Raw genomic sequence first — 27,814 nt, forward strand, 5'->3', positions numbered from 1 at the left:
GGCACGTGCCACCTCACCCGGCTAATTTTTGTATTTTTAGTAGAGATTGGGTTTCACAATTTCGAACCCCTGACCTTGTGTTCCGGCTGCCTCGGCCTCCCAAATTGTTGGCATTATAGGCATGAGCCACCACGCCCGGCCCCAACCCAGCACTTTTTTTCTTATTTTTCTTCTCAATAAAAACATGGAAAGAGAGGAGGGGAGGGGAGGGAAGATTTCTATAGTTAGCAGATTATGATAATTCTAAATACAAGGTAAATAATGGTGCGAAAACTCATAATAAAACTTACCTAGTCGGAGCTAAAATTTTAAAATGAACATTGATTATATGTGCATTTTAACTGAAATATAAAAACATTACTTTTTATTTATTCTTGAATATTTTTCAACAATTTTAATACCAGCTGAGAAAAATGATGATATAGAGTATCACAAAACTACCAGCAATATTACACAGTGTGCACCCGGTAATCCCAGCACCTGCCACCAGAATGTTTCTCAGGTTTCACAGTCAATATTAGCAATGCAGCACACTCTACCTAGATTTTCAATATCTAGGTCACATGGACTACTTTGAATACTGTGAATAGGGGAGAAAAAGCAGGAAGATTTCTGTATAGCCACCAGAAAATCATAACATGCAAAATATATTTTAAAAAACCCTAGGATATCATGGTTTTAAAAATAATTCCTACATAAAATAGAAGACAGTACCCTAAAAAGGAGAGCTTCTCATCTATTATGTAAACCAAATAAAACCTTTGCAGAGTATTATTTACTTAATAAAATGTCTTTTGTTATTCCTGTTCTCTGAGATGTGTGTGTGTATGTGCACACTGAATGGTCAGGAGCAGGTAAAAAACATATACTAAAAATAAATGTGTTGTTAATCCAAAAAACATACGCACTTTAGGGAAAAATCCAGCAGTAGTTAGAGGTAATCAGAAACTATAGCTTCCACTTATAATAAAGGCAAACAGATATGATAATAATGATATTTGAAATTATAATCCTTTTTATTTATATGAAAGAGACATGGAGGGTTTATAATACATTTTGACTATGAAAAATGCACACTATGTTTGCAATTTCTTTCAGCCATAATAATATACAGTTACAGATATTTGAAACTTGAAATGTTCTTTACTATAATTTTATTATTTTCCTTGAAATCTACTGAATTTTATTCAGTTATGGATTTAAAATTTCTCCTTGCCCTTTTTCCAAGTTTTTATGTGAAGGTCAGGAAGTAAATATGTCTCTCAGCAAAATGAGAGTCCCTAATAATCTATAATAAAACTGCTACCACATATAACTTTTTTATATGTATACTTCTTTTAAAGGGAGATAGAAATGAAAACTTTTTCAGTGAATTTTTCTTAATCTATTTGAAAAGCAATACATAAAGAGCAGTCACATATGTCAGCACAACAATTAAGATGGGTAACACTGAAAAACCACATTTAAATGACTAGGATTCATAGAGATCGTGCTTTGATAAAGAGTTTATTCCTACTATCAAAAAGATCTATAGAACTGGTTATAAACAATGTATTAAGGATCTTTCAGTCGAGTACACAATGGAGCTGCTTAAGACTGCAAAGCCTTTCTTAAGACTTAAGAAGGCAAGAAAAATGCTTTTTACATATCACACTCTATTATTTGGCAATAGTGCCCTTTTAAAGCACCAAAATTTTCATATAGTAGGAGGATTTTGATATTAGAGAATTTACTATAGTTATGGAGATATTCTAGAAGTGGTTTAAAAATGGGTATATAGTACAAAGAAAGAGCAAAAATGAACATGATATGTTTTATCTCATTTTATTCATCATTACCACCCTATAAAATAGCATTTTGATCCTTATTGCTGTTAACTGAAAATAAAACACTACAATTTTTTTTTTTTTGGAGACAGAGCCTTACTCTGTCATCAAGGCTGAAGTGCAGTGGTGTGATAACGCCTCACTGCAACCTCCTCCTCCCAAGTTCAAGTGATTCTCATGCCTCTGCCTCCCGAATAGCTGGGACTACAGGCGCAGGGGGTGCCACCAAGCCTGGCTAATTTTTGTATTCTTAGTAGAGACGGGGTTTCACCATGTTGCCCAGGCTGGTCTTGAACTCCTGACCTCAGGTGATGCACGTGCCTCAGCCTCCCAAAATTCTGGGATTACAGGCTTGAGCTACCACACCCAGTCAAAAGACTATAAATTTCTAGAAGTCCAAGGCTGGTATAAAGCTAACTTACTGCTACTCTATGCAAAATAACATTGAAATCAAGTGATAGAAAGCACTGGTAGAGTAGGTAGAGATTAGATTATTTCTAAAAAGAGTCACTTCAATTTTGCCCTGGAGAATAAATTATATTTTGTCTTTTGATTTTTTTAAGACAGGGTCGCACTCTTGTCATCCAGGCTGGAGTGCAGTGGCATGCCGCTCACCGCAGCCTTCATCCCCCCATCCCCAACCCCCACCTCAAGCGATCTGCTCACCTCAGCCCCCCGAGTAGCTGAGACCACAAGCGTGTACCACCACACCCAACTATTTTTTTTTTTTTTTTTTTTTGTATTTTTAGTGGGGGTTTCACCATGTTGCCCAGGCTGGTCTGGAACTTCACAGCTCAAGTGATCCACTTGCCTCGGCCTCCCAAAGTGCTGTGTGAGCACTTATAGGCATGAGCCACTGCACCCAGCCTATTTTGCTTTATAATAGGAGAAAGTATTGTATTTAACTTGTTCCTAGATGGTTGCATTTCTTTAAATATTAATCCACTTATTTCTTTATATGTAAGAATATACTAATTATATCCCTCCTATATTATTTTAATAAGTCGCCCTATTACCTATATCTTGGGCTGTGTTATAAGCATCACATAATTACATGCAGAGTAACCTTATATGCTAGTTTATGCTGCTATAACTCAAACTTTATCAGGAGTGATCTTTGTAAAATGGCATTTCCTCTGGCCATTTTTTTGCCTACAAACTTTCAATGACTTCTAGTTAAAGATAGCAGGTAGACCACGCATGTTTTTACTTCTTTTAAGACCCAGTAAAATGACAATACAGAAATAAAAAATAAGTAACACCACAATAGGTGGAGGATGGGCCATTAACAGATGTGAGATTTCAATATATTAATGTGAGCAGGAAAACAGATTAGAACTGCTGAAGTGGGCACAGGAAACCTCAGCCTAGAGTAGACAAGACCCATTGATCTGTAGATCCACAGGGAGGTTCAGGGGCTCTGAGATGCCTGGTAAGAGGACAGCAGGGAGAAATAGGGCTGAAAATGGGGAGATTTACTGAATATTTGTATAATGCACAATGACACACAGAGACCACAGAGAATATGAAAGACTTTTAGAAAATAAAAACATAATTTTATATTTCAACCCTCCCATGAATTTTTGTTTTGAGAGTTGAGAGCTTTCCCAGTAAGTAGATCAAAAATGAAACAAAGTATCATGCAAAAGAAGAGACTTCAAATGGTCAGCCCATGTGGACCATCAAAGAATAATAAAAGTTATAGAAGGAAAGAACAAGAAAAAAAAGGTGGGTTGGGGGAGAATTATAAGAAAATAATGCAAGATAATTTTCTAGATATGAAGGACACAACTCCTCAGAAGAGAGTACCCACTTAAAATTCAAGTACAACATGAATTTTAAAAGGCCTACACCTAGACATATCAGAAATTGCAAAATACCAAGAAAAAAAAAGAGTAAATCCTAAAAGCCAGAAGAAAAAAGCAGATGACCTACAAAGGACAAAAATGAATGCTTGAAGAGAGTGGAGCATCACCTTCCAAGTTCAGAGTGAAGATTTGTAATCTAGAGTCCCAGATAAACTAGAATTAAGATGGCAAGCAATTAAAATGGACAGTAATTGCTTCTCCTCACTGCAGTCTTTAAAGGTGTGCCTTTTCTATAACTTTTAACATGATGAATTCTTAAGACTATTATAAAAAACAGTTAGTAAAAGTGGTACAAAATGTCAGTTTTAAACAGTGTCTCATGTAGAGCAGGTGGCCAAAAATAGCACCTTTTAAATGTGTTTTCTCCTTTTCTAATGTGGATGCATACACTCACTACTTCTCTCCTTTCCCCCGGACCTGTAAGGCTCTGCCCCTAGGCTTGCATCTTCTAATGTTAGAACCTGGATAACTTGTGAGAATAAAATAAGAAAAAATTCAAACAAAAAAATTTTAAAAATTGATTATCCATATACTTGCTCTTAGGAGTTGCTAAGGGATATGTTTCATCACAGCAGAATAAAAAAAAGAAAAGATAAGAAAAGAGAAAAAATGTGGGTTGAAATAGCACCATCCGGAAGATCAAGAAAGGGGAGTCTCAGGATGACAGTTGTGCAGCCAGAGGATGTCAAGACTCTGGAAGAGCAGTTCCCAAGGAAAAGGGGGAAGAAAAGGAAAGAGATACACCAGAATGTTTTATATAATGGAGAGTTGGAAAGAACTGGGAATATGATAAAGAAAAATGATACAAGAAAAACAAAAGGGAATTAGAAATTCTAAGAAAACAGAAAAATTGCTTAAGAAAATATAACCAAAGAAGACTACTTGGCACTGTAATTAATCACTAATTAAATTAATACTTACTTAGTGTCAGCTGGTTATATAGCATTGTTTTAGCTACTAGGAATACAGTAATGATGGGGAAAGTAATGAATTAAAAAATGAATTAAATTAGTTAGATTCTCTGCCTTCTTGAAGCTTACAGTCCAGTGGGGGAGAGTGACAGTAGTTTTAAAAATTAAGAAAAATAAAATATATAATTTGTGTTAACAATGTGAGCTATGAAGAAAAAAAATAAGGAAACCAAAGCAAAAATTCCAGGCATGGGAAGTTGCTATTTAAAGTAAGTATGGCAAGGGAGGCCCTACTGATCAGCTGCCATTATCGTCAAGAATTTAAGAAAAAGAGGGATTAAATGTGAATTTATGTTGCAGGTAGAGGGAACAACAAATGCAAAAGCCCTTTTCACACAATAATGTACATGGTTAATTATGGTTGTAAAATAATAATAATAGACAAGCAAAGAGCCAAATCATGAGTGAACTCTAATTCACAATTGCTACAAAGAGAATAAAATACTTAGAAATACAACTTACAAGGGATGTTAAGGACCTCTTCAAGTAGAACTACAAACCACTGCTCAAGGAAATGAGAGAGGACACAAACAAATGGAAAAACATTCCATACTCGTAGATAGGAAGAATCAGTATTGTGAAAATGGCCATACTGCCCAAAGTACTTTATAGATTCAGTGCAACTGCAAAGCACTTTATAGATTCAATGCTATTCAAATGCTATTCCCACCAAGCTACCATTGACTTTCTTCACAGAATTAGAAAAAACTATTTTAAATTTCATATGAAACCTAAAAAGAGCCTGTATAGCCAAGACAATCCTTAGCAAAAACAACAAAGCTGGAGGCATCACACTACTGGACTTCAAACTATATTACGAGGCTACAGTAATGAAAACAGCATGGTACTGGTACCAAAACAGATATATAGACCAATGGAACAGAACAGAGACCTCAGAAATAATATCACACATCTACAACCATCTGATCTTTGACAAAACTGGCAAAAACAAGCAATGGGGAAAGGATCCCCTGTTTAATAATGCTGTTGGGAAAGCAAAAACTGGACCCCTTCCTTATACCTTATACAAAAATGAACTCAAGATGAATCAAAGACTTAAATGTAAAACCTAAAACTATAAAAACCCTAGAAGAAAACCTGGGCAATACCATTCAGGACAGAGGCAGGGACAAAGACTTCATGACTAAAACACCAAAAGCAATGGCAAAAAAAAAGCCAAAACTGACAAGTGGGATCTAATTAAACTAAAGAGCTTCTGCATAGCAAAAGAAACTATCATCAGAATGAACAGACAACTTACAGAATGGGAGAAAATTTTTGCAATCTACCCATCTGACAAAGGTCTAATATCCAGCATCTACAAGGAACTTAAACAAATTTACAAGAAAAAAACCAAGGGCCCCATCAAAAAGTGGGCAAAGGATATGAACAGACACTTCTCAAAAGAAGACATTTATGCAGCCAACAAACATATGAAAAAATGCACATCATCATTGGTCATTAGAGAAATGCAATTCAAAACCACAATGATATACCATCTCACACCAGTTAGAATGGCAATTATTAAAAAGCCTATCAAGAAGTGAGCAAAGGATATGAACAGACACTTCTCAAAAGAAGACATTTATGCAGCCAACAAACATATGAAAAAAAGCTCACAGAGAAATGCAAATCAAAACCACAATGAGATACCATCTCACACTAGTTAGAATGGCAATTATTAAAAAGTCAGCGAACAACAGATGCTGGCAAGGCTGTGGAGAAATACGAATGCTTTTATGTTGGTGGGAGTGTAAATTAGTTCAACCACTGTGGAAGACAGTGTGGTGATTCCTCAAGGATCTAAAATTGGAAATGCCATTTGACCCAGCAATCCCATTACTGGGTATATACCCAAAGGATTATAAATCATTCTACTATAAAGACACATGTACATGTACGTTTATTGCAGCACTATTTGCAATAGCAAAGACCTGGAACCAACCCAAATGTCCATCAGTGATAGACTGGATAAAGAAAATGTGGCAAATATACACCCTGGAATACTATGCAGCCATAAAAAATGATGAGTTCATGTCCTTTGCAGGGACATGGATGAAGCTGGAAGGCATCATTCTCAGCAAACTAACACAAGAACAGAAGACCAAACACCACATGTTCTCACTCATAAGTGTGAGTTGAACAATGAGAACACATGGACACAGGGAGGGGAACATCACACACTGGGGCCTGTTGGTGGGGGGTGGAGGGCAAGGGGAGGGAGTGCATTAGGACAAACACCTAATGCATGCAGGGCTTAAAACCTAGATGACGGGTTGATAGGTGCAGCAAACCACCATGGCACATGTATACCCATGTAGCATACCTGCACGTTCTGCACATGTATTCCAGAACTTAAAGTAAAATAAAAAAAAATTTTTTTAAAGATGTAACTGGCATTAATTTTAGAAATGCAAAAATGAAAGACCTGATAATGAAATCAGGAAGAAGAAGAGTTGAAGGAGAAAGTGGGTATACAAATATCCTCATCTGATGAGGGCAATCACAAAGAAGTATCTACAGTGAATGGGACAAAAAAAAGAAAGGTATTATAGTTACAACAGAGAAACTAAAAATAGAGACAAAACTAAATGGAGGATGGGAATGGTGGCTCACACCTGTAATCCCAGAATTCTGGGAGGCTGAGGTGGTCAGATCACTTGAGATTAGGAGTTTGAGACCAGCCTGGGCAACAAGGTGAAACCCTGGCTCTGCAAAAAATACAAAAGTTAGCTGTAACTGCTGGCACACACCTGTAGTCTCAGGTACTTGGGAGGCTGAGGTGGGATGATCACTTGAGCTTGGGAGGCGGAAGTTGCAATGAGCCACAATTATGCTAATATACTCCAACCTGGGTGATAGAGTGAGACCATGTCTCAAAACAACAGCAACAAGAAACTAAATGCTGAATGATAGAGACAGGAAAGGTGGAGGTAGGATTGGGTGAGTGAGTATATAATGCCTCCTTTATGTGTTTGTGTGCGTGTTGTTAATATATGATGTCTAAAAAATGATTAACAAAAATTTTCAGGTGGAAGCAAATTACTTTTACCTGAAAAAATAGAGATACATATCAAAGGAAAAGTGGAAAGAGAAGCGAGGCTTACATGGGAAAATCTGGGCCAAAGGACCATTTATTTTAACCATGTGCATGTTTTAATCTGATTTAAACACACACATCTGCTCACATATACACCCTTCAGAGGTTTTCCATCACTCTTAGGATAAAGGTCAGAATCCCAAATATGGCCTCTATAAAAATTTAATTATACTAAATACTTGTGACACAAAAGTGTTTTTTTATCTCTCATGTTAAAAGCAGAACCTTTAACATACACAAAAACCCTCAGTGTCCTTTTTTACTAAAGTAATATTTTATTGGAAACTATAGCTCTTCTCTCCATCATTATTTAAATTTTATTTCTCTATCCTCAGGAGGTATTGTACTAAATTGTGAATACTATCATGGAATTTCCCAAGTCTTTTGAGTAAAATTTTACATATGCTTTCTCCAGAAACATGACAATTTTGACTTTTCAAAAAATCCTTGGGTAGATAGAATATAAAATTTTACATGTTATTATATGTGATCAATATCTGATTAGTTTTTATGTTATCATTTCAAAAGAAGGCAATACCTTATTAGGGTCTTTTGCGGGGTTTGATAATGCAAATATTTCAAAACTTCCCAAAATCTGAAATCTGAAACACTTTTGGTTCCAAGCATTCCATAAGAGGTATACTCAGCCTGCACTACTAAGCAATAAAAAGGAACAAATTACTGATACACTCAGTAACCTGCATGAATCTCCAGAAAACTATGCTGAGTGAAAATAGTCAATCCCCAAAGTTTACATACCATGTGATTCTACTTATAAAATATTTTTTCAAATGACATTATAGGAATGGAGAATAGATTAGTGAGTTGTGAGGAGTTAAGAAACAGGTGGTGAGGGAAGGGAAATGGGTGTGGTATAAAAGAGCAACATGAGGGACCCTTGTGGTGACGGAAATCTTCTTTATCTTGACTGCATGAATGTCAGTAACTTGGTTGTTATATTGTGCTATAATTGGACACATATTACCATTGGGGGAAATTGGGTAAAGAATACACCATATGTCTGTATTATTTTCTACAACTGCATGTGAATATATAATTATTTCAAAATAAAAAGTTTAATTTGGAAAAAAAGCTGGTACATATTATAAAAATATGAATTGTTCTCCATTGGTGGCAAGGAGGTGGGGTGATGGTAATTCAGGCCTTCAAGCAAAGGAGGAGAGATACATGGAGAGGGAGATGGCTTTATCAAGCTACTTTTATATCAAAGCTACTTTGTCCAGAGCCTTCCTCTGCTTTGTAAGGGCAAGAAAACTGAGAACTAGTCAAGCAAAGATACACAAATCTTTTTAAGGCCCCACTCTTTAGGATTTGACTCCAAAAGTTACCCAAGCGCCTATCATTTCTGTGGATACCAAACCTGCCAGTATCTAATGACAACCTCAAAAGGAAGCCAGACAGGGTACAAAGGGCAGATAGGATCTCTACACTAAACACATAGGTTGCAGAACCAAGAGTCAGAGGTTATACTTTTAGACTTCAATGCCAGGATTATCTGTTATCTGACATGAAGGACATGAAGGGTAGAGGGAAGCAGCAATAAATGCCCCAATTCTTACATAGCAGAACCTTGGGAGGCACTCTTCATTGAGAAGGAAAACACATATTGGCAGCAAGTGTGGGATTAGGGTCGAGGTGCCTTTACTTGAAAGGGTTTCAGACATCAGAAATATTTATCTTTTGTCTATTCTTACAACCTTATTCCTTAAGAACTTACCAGATGGATGACTCATCAGTTCTACTCATAGAGAAATAAAAATATATAAATACACTAATATTTGTACACAAGTGTGCGCAGCAGCATTACTTCAAGAGTGGAAACAACCTAAATGTCCATCAGCTGATGAATGGATAAATAAAATGTGGTATGTACATACAATGGAATATTATTTAGCAATAAAAAGAGATGATGTACTGATTCCTGTACAGTATGGATGAACCTTAAAATTATTACATTAAGTAAATCAAGCCAGTCACAAAAGGCCACATATTTTATGATCACATTTATCTGAAATGTCTAGAGCAGGCAAATCCACAGAGGCAGTAGATCAGTGGTTGCCTGGGACTGGGGGATTTGTGGAAAAAGTGAATACTAGTGTTTATAGGATTTCTTTTTGGAGTGATGAAAATGCTCTGAAATTAACTGTGACGATGGGTGCACAACCCCAAACTGTAAAAAATATTAAATTGTATATTTGAAATGGAAAAACGTCCTTGGATTAAACAGAATACAAAATTTCATGTGCTATTATATGTGATGAATATCTGATTAGTTTTTAAGGTATTAAAAACTAAAAGAAAGCAATACCTTGAGGTCTTCTGTTAAGGTTGGATAGTGAATGTAATAGCTCATCACAGGAAATTGGAAAATATTGCATAATAACTAATGGCAGAAAGAGTTCACAATATTGTCAGTTACGGTTCTTATTCAATGAGGAAAGAAACAAAAACAAAGTCAGCCTCAACTAGAAAAAGAATAGCATTGCATATAAAAAGAGATAAAAGAGACTTAAATATGATAATCAGTAAGAAATTGTATCTCACTATCAACTGAAGCAGACAGTTACTGGAAGAACAGGGAAAGGACTGCAATGCTCAATCCTAGAAACAAAGCAAAAATGGAAAGTTTTAGCAGGATAGATGCTAAGAAATAATATATTTTACATCCCATGTAAGAAAAACTGAAAGGTCTCATTAAGGAAATTTGTAGCCTGATTTGACTCTAGCTTATCCCCTGGTTTTCTGAGACCATTGCATTCTAAACTTATTTTTGCACTTATAAAAATTATTTTGATTTTTCAAGTAAAAGCTGGCTTATAAAAACTGTATTGCAAAATTCTGAGTTTACTGAACTATTGCCCACTATCACTGCATTTCCTATCCTCTTTAATGACTATATACCCAGTTGCATGAATTATGCAATGTAATCCTTAGACATTTTTGTTATCAGAATGTCTTTTTATAAAGTAAAGAAGGCCAGCACTCAGAACATATTGACTGTTGCTGTAGGTTTTAATGCTTAGTGCAGCTGCTATGTAATGGTGCACATGAATTAAACAAAAAATGAAGTCATGAGGGCAGAAGAACGGATGTTCAAAAATGAATTTGCAAGTTTAGTTCTAAATAGCAATCACAATTTTAGCTTGAGGCTTTTCTGGGGGATAGTGAATAATGATTAGGTGAGATTATAGGCCCCAAGCAAGGCCTGAGGACATGGGCGCTCCTAGCCAGTCACTTATCCTCAAAAAGTTGTCCTTAGGTTGTGGGGGCATTGTTTGAAATACCAGGAAGAATCAAACCTGTGTCTGTCACTTTATCTCAAGGGTCTTCTCAGGATTCTGAAGCTCCAGTGTTAAGATAAATGTTTACCTAAACAAAGGCCTTGGTAGGCTTTTACTGTTACCTTATGTTATTTTTACTGTTCTGGGTTTATATTTTTATTTACCTGCAGAAGGAATTACATGTGAAAATTGTAACCCCAAAATCACTATTGAAAATTGTGTTCTACTATGTTAGGTGTGTGTTCAAGGGAAGTAAGATAAGATTTAAGAGAATAAATTTTCTCTCTCATTTTTATTAGATTCTCATGGCAAATTTGTATTTCAGAGAATTCTGACTTATTGTATATTGCCAAAAATATTCTTTTAGCCAGATCTAATCATGCAAAATTATGAACTGGTTAGTGTGGCTATTTTGAAAGCCCTGAAGTCTTGAATTCATGGCTAATTATGTATTTTATTTACCAGAACCTCAGTTTCTGAGGTCAAGACCCATCAGTGTGCTGTATTCAGGAAACCCATCTAACGTGCAGAGACACATATAGTTGGTGGGACTGTAAACTAATTCAACCATTGTGGAAGTCAGTGTGGTGATTCCTCAGGGTTCTAGAACTAGAAATACCATTTGACCCAGCCATCCCATTACTGGGTATATACCCAAAGACTATAAATCATGCTGCTATAAAGACACATGCACATGTATGTTTATTGCGGCACTATTCAGGATAGCAAAGACTTGGAACCAACCCAAATGTCCAACAACGATAGACTGGATTAAGAAAATGTGGCACATATACACCATGGAATACTATGCAGCCATAAAAAATGATGAGTTCATGTCCTTTGCAGGGACATGGATGAAACCGGAAATCATCATTCTCAGGAAACTATCGCAAGGACAAAAAACCAAACACCGCATGTTCTCACTCATAGGTGGGAATTGAACAACGAGAACACATGGACACAGGAAAGGGAACATCACACTCTGGGGACTGTTGTGGGGTGGGGGGAGGGGGGAGGGATAGCATGAGGAGATATACCTAATGCTAAATGACGAGTTAATGGGTGCAGCACACCAACATGGCACATGTATACATATGTAACAAACCTGCACATTGTGCACATGTACCCTAAAACTTAAAGTATAATAATAAAATAAAATAAAATAATGTGCATATAAAAAAAATGAGCTGGTAGGATCTAGGTCATAGGATACTATACAAATCAAATTATATAATACCCATAAAATTATCCCATAAGATATAAAATTCTCAGGCCCTATACTATTATTAGTGAGAAACAGGTTTGGAATAAAATAATTACAATTCCACAGAAAAAATAAAATAAAATAAAATAAGGCCAAGGTACAAAGAAACATCAAAACCCAAAAGCCATGAAAAAGATGATAGATTTAAGCTCATAAAAATGAGAAGATTATATAACAAAAATAAAGTCCACAAAACATTAAAAATAAAGAAGACATAATTGTGATATACATGATTTATAGATTTAATATTCTTAACATGATTATGATTCTTATCAGTCTAGAAAAAATTCAAAGACCCCTCCACAAGAAAAATTTGGCATGGCTCATGAATGGGACGTTCATAAAAGAACTTAAAATTCAAATAAATATATAAAAAGATACTCATGCTCAGTAGTAATCACACAAATGAAAATTAAAATGCCATATACTTTTCTCGTATCAGGTTTTGTAAAAAACAAAGTTAATGTCAAAAGTTGACAAAACTATAAAGTGACATTCTCATTCTTTCAAACACTGTTGGTAGAAATGTAAATTGGTATAATCTTTCAATTTATTTACTATTTGATCTACCCATTCCATTTTTAAGAATATATCATAATCTAGCATTTTCAAAAGTGTGTAGTGGGATGTTGACAGATGTTATTTGTGTTTGTGTAAGTCTAAACTTAAGTTTAAATGTACATTTATAAAATGTCATTTAAAAAATTTCCCTTTCTAAAGTTTTTCCATTTCTTCTTCTCCTTCTTCTTCTTTAAAATACAGCTTATTTTTCAGAGCAGTTTTAGTTTCATAGCAAATGGAGTGGAAAGTACAGAGACTCCCATATACCCCTTGCCTCCTGTGACAGTTAATACTGAATATCAACTTGATTGGATTGAAGGATACAAAGTATTAATCCTGGGTGTGTCTGTGTGGGTGCTGCCAAAAGAGATTAACATGTGAGTCAGGGGGCTGGGGAAGGCACATCCACCCTTAATCTGGATGGGCAAAATCTAATCAGCTTCCAGCAAATGTAAAGCAGGCAGAAAAATGGGAAAAGGAGAGACAGGCCTAGCCTCCCAGGCTACATCTTTATCCTGTGCTGGATGCTTCCTGCCCTCGAACACTGGACTCCAAGTTCTTCAGTTTTGGGACTCAGACTGGCTCTTCTATATATGTATATACGTATATATGTATATATGTGTGTATATATACACAAACACTGCTTGGAATCATAGACAATAGAAACGAAGATATATATATGTGTGTGTGTGTGTGTGTGTATATATATACACACACACACACACACACACACATACACATATATATATATCCTATTAGTTCTGTCCCTCTAAGAGAACCCTCACTAACACAACTCCAAACTGCCTCCCTCATTGTCAACATCTTGAAGACATACGTTATCTTAAGAATGCATTCCATGGTTAAATAAGTTTGATTTCTACAACCTTGGTATACATATAACTCTAAGATGGTGAATAAGTCTTTCCTTATGTTGTGTGTCATGGAACCCTTCCATCAGAGAAAATGTTTAGGTACTGAGGTTCTACAACACTTACTTTTAGAGATTCTCTTAAAAAAATCATCAGATATGAATACATATCAGTTAAGTCATGTTTCCATATATTTAATAAAAGGAAGGTGGTTACATGATTCATGTTATAACCTTTAATTGGAATTTAAGGTGGATGATATTTACTGGCATAAAAATTGCTGCAATAGGATGATATGATTCTATACCTTGAAAATACTAAAGACTCCACCAAAAGGCTCCTGGAAGTGATAAATGACTTCAGCAAAGTTTCAGTGTGCAAAAATCAGTAGCATTTCTGTACACCAATAATGTTCAAGTTGAAAGCCAAATGAAGAACATAATCCCATTTACAATAGTCACACACACATTCACAAACCTGGGAATACATCTAACTAAGGAGGTGAAAGATGTCTGTCTACAAGGAAAACTACAAAACACTGCTAGGAATCACAGACGACACAAACAAATGAAAAAACATCACATGCTCATGGATTGGAAGAATCAATATTTTTAAAAGGGCCATACTGCCCAAAGCAATCTACAGATTAAATGCTATTGCTATCAAACTACCAATGTCATTTTTCACAGAATTGGAAAAAAACTATTCTAAAATTAACACGGAACCAAAAAAGAGCCTGAAGAGCCAATGCAAATCTGAAGCAAAAAGAACAAAGCTGAAAGCATCACGTTACCCAACTTCAAACTATACTATAACGCTTCTGTAACCAAAAGAGCATGGTACTGGTATAAAAACAGATGCATAGACCAATGGAACAGAATAAAGAACCCAGAAATAAAGCCACACACCTACAGCCATCTAATCTTTGACAAAGTTGACAAAAGTAAGCAATGGGGAAAGGAGTCCCTATTCAATAAATGGTGATGGAATATCTTGGTAGCCACATGCAGAAGAATGAAATTGGACCACTACTTTTCACTATATACAAAAATTAACTAAAAATGGATTAAAGATTTCAGTGTAAGAACTCAAACCATAAGAATGGTAGAAGAAAACCCAGTAAACACTGTTCTGGACATGGGCCTTAGGAAAGAAGTTATGACTAAGTTCTCAAAAGCAATTGCAACAAAAACAAAAATTGGCAATTGGGACCTAATTAAACTAAATAGTTTCTGCACAGCAAAAGAAATTATCAACAGAGTAAACAGACAATTCACAGAATGGGTGAAAATATTTGCAAATTATGCAACCAACAATTGTCTTATATCCAGCATCTATAAGGAACTTAAACAATTGAACAAGCAAAAAACTAACAGCCCCATTAAAAATTGGGCAAAAGACATGAACAGACGCTTTTCAAAAGAAGATATACAAGAGGCCAACAAACATAAGAAAAAGTGCTCATTATCACTAAGCATCAGAGAAATGCAAATCAAAACCATAATTAGATACCTTCTCATACCAGTCAGAATGGCTATTATTAAAAAGTCAAAAAACAACAGATGTTGGTGAGGCTGTGGAGAAAAGGGAACACTTATATACTGTTGGCGGGAATGTAAATTAGTTCAGCCACTGTGGAAAGCAGTTTGGAGATTTCTTAAAGAACTTAAAACAGAATTACCATTCAACCCAGTAATCACATTACTTGGTACATATCCAAAAGCAAACAAATTGTTCTACCAAAAAGACACATGCATTCACAATATTAAGCACTATTAGTAAAGTCACGGAATCTACATAGGTGCCCATCAGTGGTGGACTGGATAAAGAAAATGTGGTACATATACGCCATGGAATATCAGGCAGCCATAAAAAAGGAATGAACTCATGTTCTCTGCAGCAACATGATGTAGCTGGAGGCCATTATCCTAAGATAATTAACACAGGAACAGAAAACCAAATATCACATGTTCTCACATATAAGTGGGAGCTAAACATCAGGTACTCATGGCCATAAAGATAGCAACAATAGACAACAGGGACTACTAGAGGGGAAAGGGTGGAAGGGGGAGCAAGAGTTGAAAAACTGACTGCTAGGCACTATGCTCAGTACCTGCATGAGGAGATCATTTATACCACAAACTTCAGCATCACGCAGTATACCCAGTTAACAAATCTGCACATGTACCCTCTGAATCTAAAATAAAAGTTGAGGAGAAAAAAATAAATAAATTTTTTTTAAAAAGGCTGAAATAAACCACTAAGTAAAAGAAGCAGGGCAGGGAAAGACCATTTAAGCTCTATGGTGTCTAGTCATAATTATTGTAACTATATAAATCCACATATTATACATAATATACACATATAAAAATAAATTCAGGAAGATATAACAAAATATGAAGAATAGTTACCTGAAGGTGGTAGGATAACTATATTTTTCTGTATTACCTTTTTTTAAAAAAAATAGTAAACATGTATTCATTTTCCAATAGAAATAATTTTTAGAGGCAACGTCTTTAAGCACCCTAACTTTGGAGAAACACAGCATTTTAATCTATAGATGTCAGACACTTTCCATATTTAATAAAAACTAAGTCTGCAGACAAAAACTACAATTGTATGAAGAATCTATGAAGGGAAACCATGATGCCTACCTTCTGGAGAGAAGTGATGAAAACATAACAGGCGTTGTGTGTGACTCAGCAACGTAATGGAGGCAGTTAATTTCCAGATGCTCTATGTCTTTACGAGTCCCTATAAGGAAGTACCTCTTCTCTCTGGAACAGAAATAATATGAGTCCACACATTTATCTAAAGGCTTGTTTTCAAAATCATTAATAGTATTGTTGGCATTTTTTCACTTCCAAACATCAATGAGTCTTTGCCAAAGAACTAGAGAGAATCAAGGTATTAGTATCTTCATCCTTCAGAAATACTATGATTAACTACCAGAAATAATTAAAGCAAATGTTATATACTTTATTTTCATATGTTTAATAATATAATCAGAAGAAACATATTTAATAAATTAAAAATGATTGATAAAAATAGTAGTATAATTTTGTATATCTACTATCTACCAGACACAACAGTAGATCCTTTATATCTCATTTAATCCTCTCAACATCTTTTTATTTGATATTTATTCAACAATATTTATTGCTCTGTGCCAGGTACTGCGGGAAGCACTGGAGATATAATGGGGATCACTATAATGATACAAGACAGTCATTAACATTCCCACTTTAAAATGAGGTAATTGAGGCTTTGGGATTTAATATTAAATAGTCTAACTTCAAACCTACTCTTTCTATTATAGCCCAATTAAAAGAAGTTTGCCAGTCTTATCACCATCACCACTAAAAACAAAAACTCCAAACCTTTTAAGTTAAAATGGAAAATACCAAAAAATGCCAAAAAATCCCCAACAACTCATCTAAATGTAGTATAAAATAGATAGAAAATATCTTTATATAGCCTTTATAATTGGCAATATCACCTAATTTAATCCTCACTCAATCTCATAACATAGGTGTTAGTATTACCATTTTGTAGATGAGAACACTGTCTTAGAAACGTTCAGCTTAAATCTGGATCTGCCTAATTCTAATGCTTAAAAATCTCAAAAGGAGAACAAGAAAAAAAAAACTTACATTAAAATGGAGAAAGCAACAAAGAAGGAAGAAAAACAACTCATTTAAGCAGCCTGATGTATGCACACACATGCAAAACACACACAGTATCACACACCTATATGGATTGTGGTACTGCCATTCAATAAACACCCATCATTATCTGGTAAAAGAGTATTGGGGTGGGAGGAGGATGACAGGGGAAAGCAACTATCTAGGAGGAGAAGCTGAATGAAAATCATCCACAAATACAGATTGTAGCTATACAGGCCACTTACTTTCAAGTGGGGTCTCAGAGAAAAATAGGACATATTACCACTCACTTGCTAAGACCTTAGGAAAGTTACTTATCTTCTCTGGGCCACAGCTTCCTATCTGTAAATAAGGATAACAGTATCTAACTAATAGAGGTGTTATAAGGATTAACATTCACAAAACACTTAAAGTATCAATTTCAATAACAAATGCTATCTATGTGTGTGTGTGTGTATATGTGTGGTTTAAAATAAATATCTGAGTGGGGTTAATTATATATATGTATATAAGTTTTTTTTTTTTGAGACGGACTCTCGCTCTATCGCCCAGGCTGGAGTGCAGTGGCTCAATCTCGGCTCACTGCAAGCTCCGCCTCCCGGGTTCACGCCATTCTCCTGCCTCAGCCTCTCCGAGTAGCTGGGACTACAGGCGCCCGCCACCACGCCTGACTAATTTTTTGTATTTTTAGTAGAGATGGAGTTTCACTGTGGTCTCGATCTCCTGACCTCGTGATCCGCCCGCCTCGGCCTCCCAAAGTGCTGGGATTACAAGCGTGAGCCACCGCGCCCGGCCGAGTGGGGTTAATTATATTAATAGAGCCCCTTCATGGAGCATATTACTCACAGTTACATTTTGTCTGTTAACATCTCAAGTAATCCTCACTTCAACCATATAAGGTAGATATTATTGCCACCTGGCTTTTAGCTTCAAAAGGCAGAAAGTTGATTTTATCAACTCCCCCAATCATTAGAAACTCATCAACTTAAAAGGGAAATTTTTTTGTTGTTCCAAAATGATAGCCAATGAATTGGATAAAACAGTACATATCAATATCAAGTCTATCTTGAGTACCAAACCACTAAGAAATTACTTCATTACTATAAAATGAAAACATGGAGAATTAAAAACTCAAATTAGACCTCCCATCAAGCCATAGTAGTCTACTGTATTAAAAATTTCCTTTTACATGATATCATACCTTGAGAAGGCATACCATCACCAATGTAATATTTTTGCAAAGAATATTTAACCTAAATTTAATAATAAAAAATTTCAGAAATATCCAAACTAAAGTGACATCTTGCAAACAGCTGGCCCAGGGTAATCAAAAATGTCAATGAGATTAGAGTCCAAAGGCTAGAATTTGATGGGGATAGGCAAGTAATTTGTTTACCTTCTGGCATGAAGGTATTGGGAAGCCTCACAGAGATTTGAAATTTCACTTGAGAACCCTGGCTTGTCCTAAGGACTAAAGTTTGTTAGTTTGTGAAAAATTTTAAAGAGTTTTTAGGCAGAATGGAAGGAGTTGCTGAGAATAAACAACCAGGAAATAAAGGATTCTGAAGGGAGAGAGGGACCCAAATCAGTGTTGAGATGTTGGTGAGTAGAAGAACTGATACAGAGAAAAAAGGGAAGGAGAAAAAAATCTGAACCCTGGAAATTATACAGCCTCTGGGAATTACACAGCAGGTATAGTTATGCACAAGACAATCTGCTGATGTGGGGAGGAAATATGAGTACTTACCTGTTTTCTATAAAAATAAAAAAGCTTTAGTAATATTTATATAGATTAACACTAGTACCTTTAAAATGTATTTTTATTGAGGATAGACAATAAATTTATTTATTTATTTATTTAATTTTTGTATAGAGTATGTGACCAAAATGTTTGGTGATCATTGTTTGTACGAACGAAAGAAAGACTTCTAGGTGTTGGCAGGTACTAGGACATTTGTCCCTGCTCTTAGGGGTGAAGGAGACAGTACAGTGCTTGGATGGCCTTCTGCTCAGGGGCCAGTGTTGACTGCGTGTTGTACTGTTGTTAATCTGGAGGCATGATGTGCTCTGAAGCTCATGTGAAAATGAGAGATGAGTTCATTGAGATTCATCAAACTCTGCTCCATTTTCTAGCTTATTTATACAGAAATAAATGATACTTTGAGAAGAAATGTGGAAAACATAGTCAGAGATGATGAAAATTCTTGGGTGAGAAACTTGAAGGACTTGAGGGCAAAGTGAGGCCACTCGCTTTGGAGACTTGAGGGTCACTCACTTTGGCCCATGTGGGTGAAAGAAAGCTGGGAAAGGGGAAGGAACAGCCTACCATATCCTTTTTGTGAAAAAAGCAAGATTTTTTTAGATCATTTATAGAGATGGTAGTGAGGAATGTGTTTCATCCAGAGGAAGACATGGCAAAAAAGGGGATGGAAGCACCTCTGCCTTCAGAATGCTATGTATGTCCAGTGCCAAGAATGAGCTTGAAATTTTAACACAGTCATCACAGAGACCTGATAGGCAGGAGGCATCTGTCCTCCTTCACACTGTGGTGTCTATATCCAACCTGTGATCTGTCTCCTGTCCCCATCATCCCCAACTTTAGCTTCTCTCCACGTCGTCACGAGTGCCTGCTCAAAGGTCCTCACTGGGTCCTGTCTGTGGAATCCAGCCCACTGGCAAGGTTTGGTCAGCCCAAATTTGAATGTCTAGGCAGAACTCATACAATTCAGTTTGCCACAGGTCTATTATTCCACATCATATGTTGTGTTTGTTTTCTGCCTGTCCCTTAAAGCTTTTGAATTCTCAAACACAGGATGAAGTCCAGATTCATTGGCCCAGCATACAAAGACCTGCTCCTGCGTGTTTCTCCTGACTCATGTCTCATGGTAATACCCTCAGAGGTGACTCAGATCTCTAAACTGTGTGCAAAAACATAAAAAGTAATACATATATTTTGCTCATATGATGATCTCTGCTTTCCCTTTTTTGTCTGCTTATCTTTCAAGTTAGCTGAAATGTCATTTCCCCACTGACATGTCTTTCCTGAATCTTTGAGAGAGGACAGGTATCTTCCTCTTTTGTGCTCCTTCTGCACTTTATACGGTCTTCGTTGTAGTATTTATAACATTTTACTGATTATTATGTACAAATACCTAGAAACTGACACGATGCCTGCCATTTCACAGGTGGCCAATAAATGTTTTTGAATGAGTTAAAAAAATGTCAACAACATGATAGACACACAAGGCTGGGAATTTTTTTTTTTAGATTAAAGGAGATCAAGCAGATATAACAACCTTGACTGGACCTTAGATCAGGAGGAAAAAGACAGCTATAATTAATGGACAACTGGGAAATTTTAAATATTGGTTTAAAGAATCTCTATCAAAAACACATTTAAAACTATCTCAGGTAGTTTATTCCTTTAGAAAAATTATTCACTCATGCATTTATAATAATATTAAATACCTATTCAGTGTAATAACCCTGCAGGTAAAAATTCTTGTAAGTAACAGAACCTGCAAAAATCTTGTAAGTAAAATGTAGACTTGGCTTGGCCAAGAGGGTCAGGTGAAGGGTAGTGAGGACCCCTTCTATCACAGTCTGGCAAGTTAACAAAATAACTAAACTATCATCTGTTACATTTCAGGACTCAGACATCTGCCTACTGAAGTATTTCCCTTCTAATTGAAGGGAAAAATTCAGACTGTTGGATCAGGTTGGCTGCTTTATGCAGCCTTCAGTAAAGTCCTACAAGAAAGAGTGGAAGGTCAGGAAGCAGTGAAGGAAAAAAAGATATCTTTGCCAATAAAGCTACTTTTTATCTGTGGCTGAGAATAGGAGATCTGGATATTAGCAAGAGTGAAGAAGCCAAATTACAAATGCTTTATAATTATCTTGTATCTATTTTTTGAATAGGTTATTCACATGACATAGAATTTTAAAGATATAAAAAGGGAGTAAAAAATCTCTCTCTCAGTCTTGTCCCCCAGCCATCTGTTTCTTCACTCCCCAGAGGCAACCTCCATTACCACTTTCATATGTCCTTCCAGAGATGTTCAATGTATTGCCATACTACACATACATTTTCACAAATGAAGCAGGTTATGCATACTGTTCTATACCTTGCTTTCTTCGTGTAAGATGTTTTGTCAACTGATCATATCAGTACATATAAAGCTGCCTTATTATTTCAAGAGCATCATTGTATAAAGCTTACATGATTAAAACCATAGAGTAGACAAGAATGCAAGAGGATTAACCATTTTTTTATATAAAGAATATGGCCATATTCTTTATGTAAAAACATACCACTAAAAACCTAGAGTACCACTAAAAACATAGAGTACACAAGAATACAAGAGAATATAATAGATGTTTTCTCATGCAAATAAATAAGGTACGGGCTACTAGGCAGGAAAGAGTTTGGAGGGGCTGTGATTAAGGTATCTGAGCATTGTGTACCAAAGACAAACGCTAAGAAAGGTAGATGGGAAGATTTGTCTGAAGACATTTTTGAATCCTAAACATTCCATCGTATTGTGGCAGAGCATGTGAAAAGTTATTGAAGCTTCCATCATGAGAAAGGTGCAAAAGTGGCTAAGACTAAGCTGGACGACATAAAGGAGACTGGGGTTTGAAGGGTAAGGAACACATGGTTCTCACAATTGGAAATTACAGCAAGGACCACGGCAGTGGATCCAGTATATGAAGTCCAGAGGCCAAGCAGGCGGAACTGACATAAGTAGATGCTGGCATATGGTACCAAAAGGCCAAGGGCCAAGCAGTTACTCAACAGAGGCCAGCAAAGACAGAAACAAATACACAAACCCATACATGTTGATGATGCCTCAGGATATGTCAGTCTCCCTCAGGAACTTGAAGAAGAGTGAAAGAGAAGAAGAGGCCGGGTATGGTGGCTCACGTCTGTAATCCCAGCAGGGTATGGTGGCTCACGTCTGTAATCCCAGCACTTTGGGAGGCTGAGGTGGGAGAACTGCTTGAGTCCAGGAGTTCCACACAAGCCTAGGTGATGTGGCAAAACCCCATCTCTACCAAAAATACAAAAATTAGCCACGTGTGGTGGTGCATGCCTGTAGTCCCAGCTACAAGGGAGGCTGACATGGGAGGATGGTTTGAGCCCAGGAGGTGGAGGTTGCAGCGAGCCAGAATTGAGCCTTTGTACTCCTGTCTGGGCAACAGAGCCAGATCCTGTCTCAAAAGAAAAGAAAGAAAAGAGTAGAAGGGATACAAATACGAGATAGGGGTAGAATCTTAGTTTAAAGCTGAAATTAATTTTAATTCAGAAATGACCAAGTAACTTCAAATTTATCTGTGGAAATGTTCTTGGTGGGGGTACCAGGAAAAGACACTGAGATCAATCAATTTTTTGATACAGGCAGACAATGTTTTACAGATTTAAGATCAATAACTACAAAACTTACACTTACATAGCCAGCTCTTAGGGGTGTTGGAAGGATTCAATTACATAGGTGTGAGAAAGTACAATGGTGGATTTTCTGATTACAATTTCTGATAGTAACATTTGACTTTTCTCCAAGTTTTGGGACCTTTATTGCAGTCCCATATGTAGAAACCACACATGCCATCTTATCTTACACAGACTCAGTTCCAAAGAGCATTAACTTTGAAATAAATGAATCTTGAATTTGAATTCGACTTTTGTCATGCCCTAGCTGTATGAATTTGGGGAAATAACTTTTTTGAATCTTTGGAGTCTTCATCCGTAAAATACAGAAGTCAAAAATCATTTCATACATGTATTATATAAGACAATAAAATATACAAAGCAAATTGTCTGGCTCATGGTTGGTGGACCTATCTTCTTTCTCTAAAGCTTATTTATTATTATTTTATTATTATTATTCTTTTTTAAGACAGGGTCTCACTCTGTCACCTGGCCTGGAGAGCAGTGGTGCGATCATGGCTCACTGCAACTTTGACTTCTGGGCTCAAGTGATCCTCCCACTTAAGGCTCCCGAGTAGCCATGACCACAGGTGAGAGCCACCACACCCAGCTAATTTTGTTTATTTTTGGTAGAGAAGAGGGCTCGCTATGTTGCCCAAGCTGGTCTCAAACTCCTGGGTTCAAGCCATCCTCCTGCCTCCGCCTCCTAAAGTGCTAGGATTACAGGTGTGAGCCCCATGCTCAGCCTTTCTTTAAAGTTTAAACTATGTTGCCTAGCTTTTAAAATTAATTAATTAATGTTTTGAGACAGGGTCTCACTCTGTCGCCTAGGCTGGAGTGTAGTGGTGGGATCTCAGCTCACTGAAATCTCTGCCTCCCAGGCTCAAGCCACCCTCTCACCTAAGCCTCCTGAGTAGCTAGGACTACAGGCATGTGCCACCATGCCTGGATAATTTTTGTAGAGATGGGGGTCTCACTTTGTTGCCCAGGCTTGTCTTGAACTCCTGAGCTCAAGTGATCTGCCTGCCTTGGCCTATCAAAGCGCTAGGATTACAGGCACGAGCTACTGCACCTGGTCAGTTGCCTAGCGTTTGACTTGGAATATTTGATCATCTTATCATATGTCCTAACTAAAAGAGATTAAGCTCTCTATATATTAAGTAATATATGACTCCTAGTTATTGTTCCTTGGTTTACTGAGTAATAAACACCCTTATATGCAATGAAGCAAGCATAATATAAGCATTTAAATATATAAGCATGTAAATATAAAATATATGATACATAAACAGAAATCTCCTCAAGTCTTACCCTGAGACTGAGTACAAGGGTTGGATATATAATTTCCCACTTTCTCCACATAGATATTGTCATTTTAAAAGATATTTGCCTCAAATCCAACAAATGTTAAAAAGAAGAAACTTCACAACAGATAATAAAAATCAAGAGTATCTATTATTCATAAAGATGGTAGATTGAACATATGCACTTAACTCTATCCCTTTCCAAAACCAAACTAAAATATAATTTTATGTTAAGTATTTTATTAAAAAGCAAAAACAAGGCTTGGCACAATGGCTAATGTCTGTAATCCTAGTGCTTTGGCAAGTCAAGGCAAGGGGATCACTTGAGACCAGGAGCTTGAGGTCAGCCTGGGCAACATAGCAAGACCTTGCCTCTACAAAATATTAAAAAAAGTAGTTGGGCTTAGTGGCACACACATGTAGTCTCAACTACCTGGGGGACTAAGGCAGGAGGATCACTTGAGCCCAAGAGTTCCAGGTTGTAATAAGCTATGTTAGCACCACTGCACTCCAGCCCGGTGACAGAATGAGACCTTGTCTCTTAAAAAAAAACCAAAACAAATAAGAAAAAGGAGAATGAGAGATGAGTGACAGTAACCGCAGTTTGGAAGCTAGAAAGCAGGACTATTGCTAACTGACTTAGCAGACCCAAGCAAGCTGGTTTCTAAACCAGCAGTTGGTAATGATAAGCTAGGCAGCAATTTTGTACTACAATTTCCAAAAGACTTAGGAATTGGTGACAGCCAGTGCTTACGGAAGTGAGATAAAGATGAGACTATGAACAAACTTGGTTAGAAATTTATTTAAGAATTAGATACTTTCTTTACAGGAATAAAAGAATAGGTGGCAAAAGTAAATAAATAAACAAACGAAGAAGAAACTAAAAAGAATTAGATACTTTCTAATTAACTGCCACCATTCACAACTGGCCAAGTGCTTTTCCCTCTCTCATTCTAGCAGAAGACTAAAAGTTCACTCTTTGGCGTGAGTAAAATAGAAGGTTCTTGAACTGGGGATTTTTTTTGTTTTTGAGATGGGGTCTTGCTCTGTTGTCCAGGCTGGAGTGCAGTGGTATGATCTCAGCTCACTGCAACCTCCGCCTCCTGGGCTCAAGTGATCCTCCCACCTCAGCCTCCCAAGTAGCTGGGACCAAAGGCACGTGCCACCTTACCTGGCTAATTTTTGTATATATATATTTTTTCAGTAGAGATGGGGTTTCACCATGTTAGCTAGGCTGATCTTGAACTCTTGACCTCAAGTGATCCACCTGCCTCGGCCTCCCAAAGTGCTGGGATTACAGGCATGAGCCACCGTGCCCAGCCTTGAACTGGGGAATTTTGAAGGGTTCTCTACTGAAAAGAGGAAAACTGAATGAAATTTTATTTGCTGAATATTGAGACTCTAAGTCCATTTTTACTTGGTTCACACAACGCTAGCAGCCCATCTTATAGCCTCTAGGTAGGAAAGTGGAAGAAGATTCTTCTTTGGTGAATCTAACAGGCCCAAAAGAAAGATATTCAATAAAACAATACTAGGTTCCTGGATAAAACAGCGGTCAGATCTAGGAAATTCGTAGTCATTAAGCCCCAATTACATGTTATCGAGGTATCCACTTTTTTACTTCCTTAACTACAAGGTGACAGCCAAGGACCACTAGACTTCTGAGGAAAGCCCTTAACAGGAAAGATGGAGGGTAAAACAAACAGAAAATGAGACTCTTTAGGGACATAAAATTTCAAAAAATGTTTCTAACATATAAGAGAAGAACTACATCCATGAAAGAAGAACAGATGGTCTAAACAAAAACAAAAGAACATTCAGGGAACAAGAAAGTACTGCTGAGAGACAAAATAATGATAGAAATGAAGAACTCAATAGAAAGGTCAGATCTCCCTGCAAGTAAAGACACTAAGAAAACAAACATAGGAGACAAAAGACATGAATATTAGAAAATTAGTCTGGGGGGTTCAACATCCAAATAACAGAAGGAGAGAACCAAGAAAATAAAAAGAAAAAAAATTCAAAAAAATAATTTATAAAAATTTTCCTGCACTAAAGAAGATGAATTTTTCAGATTAAAAGGGCTCACTGAGTACCTGGCTGAATGAATGAAAATAGGTCTCCAAAAGGGCATATCCTAATAAAATTTCAGATCTCTGATAGAAATAGAAAATCTTAATAGCTTCTAGAAACGAAAAACAGATAAAACAGAAATCAGACTATCTTTCAACTTTTCAACACTGAAGGCTAAAAGACAATGGAAAAAAAAAAAAAAAAAAAAAAAAAAAAAAAACAACTTTAAACATAGAATATAAAAAATGAAATGGCAGGAAAAGCACATGAAAGTACAATGAATTACAGACCAAAAAAATAATAAAAAAAAAATAAAAAAAATCCTATGATCCTCACCCTAATCAGTATCAAATATCAATAAAAAAGCCAGTAAACAAAAAAAAAAAAAAAAAAAAAAAAATGAATAAAACCAATAAAGACATCTTCAGACAGGCAAGACCAACTCAAGAAGGAAAAGACGTGAAAACTGGGAGATCCAACTCAAAACAGCGGCAGAAAGAAGCCTCGAGTTGATAGTGAAAAGGGGTCTGTACTATGTGGGACACAGTTTTCAGCCAAATCAGAAATAAGCACATTGGGAACCAAGCAAATGACAAGACAGTTATTAATTTTAGGAAAAGCAGAGTTAGATACAGGATATGGTTCAGCTATGAACTGAGTTTATATCATTATAATAACATGCACAATTGAATATTAAACTTAAAATCATTATATAACTATATAGAAATGATGGTGTGCTTGTGGCAGTAGGGTAGGAGATAATAAAGAGATCTAAGTCTATAGCTTGCATAGTAAGGATTTAGTAGATTATCTGTGAAACTGAAAAAAAAATTAAGAAGTAGAAATATAATCACGTGATTTAGAGATATTCTGTTTTATAATTACCAAAAGACACAGTTAAAAAAGAATTTGTAAATTTCTTCTTTCCTATTTTGGTACTTGGAATATAGTGTGAGATTTTTCATTTCTAGATTTTGTTGTATCTTCTATTACATAAATGCATTGTTTGACAATTATAAAATGCAAGTGTTTTTTGAGTGATTTTAAGAATTTGGCTTAAAAATTGATTGCTACAATGTATTATTTTTACTAAGAAGTAAGTTGACCCAAAACACCCTGTATGTTTGCTTAGGGTATTTTTTTTCAATGTCTGAAAGTCAAAGGCATTACTGTCACAACTGTAAACAAACTTACCCTAAATGTGTTAAAACATATTCTTGGGTACTCTATTTGTACATCCTTCGTGCCTTGAAAATCTGAAGGTTAATTCAAATTCACATGTTTTAGCATATTTAAGAAAAAAAACTACTTTTAATATCAGCCTTTTAAATTTCATGAAGATTTTGGTGAGGAATAATAGTATATACTTTAAGTATTGACAAAACTTCGAAAGTTCCTTTCTATAAAATGGGAAGTATTCAATATCTAAGTCCAAGTCAGGCATGAGAAATCAGTATTTAACATTGGATGTTTTGTGTTTTGTATTTATAATGTTCAAAATTCAAGCATAACATTTAATCTTTGTCCACATGGCTTTACAAAAGTAAATCATAAATTACCAAAAAAAAAATTGAAAATGATTG

The 27,814-nt window shown here is 36.1% G+C and overlaps 1 protein-coding gene and 1 pseudogene across 8 annotated transcripts in view; one reads left to right on the forward strand and one right to left on the reverse strand.

Annotated features, from left to right (window-relative positions):
- Positions 1-27,814, reverse strand: part of MBD5 (methyl-CpG binding domain protein 5) — a 466,846-nt gene that overhangs the window by 143,125 nt on the left and 295,907 nt on the right. For 4 of the 8 annotated variants that reach the window (XR_004027266.1, XM_030801004.1, XM_030801003.1 and 1 more), the window contains exon 1: positions 16,416-16,534. The gene's annotated coding sequence lies outside the window, so the exon portion shown is untranslated. Of the gene's footprint in view, positions 1-16,415; positions 16,539-27,814 lie in introns of those variants that run through there. The other 4 variants (XM_030801005.1, XM_012502548.2, XM_030801006.1 and 1 more) reach the window with 1 other exon arrangement.
- LOC105738906 overlaps positions 22,272-27,814 on the forward strand; it is a 33,450-nt pseudogene continuing 27,907 nt past the window's right edge.

Source organism: Nomascus leucogenys, chromosome 20 (genome assembly GCF_006542625.1).
Source record: "Nomascus leucogenys isolate Asia chromosome 20, Asia_NLE_v1, whole genome shotgun sequence".
Classification (NCBI taxonomy): Eukaryota; Metazoa; Chordata; class Mammalia; order Primates; family Hylobatidae; genus Nomascus; species Nomascus leucogenys.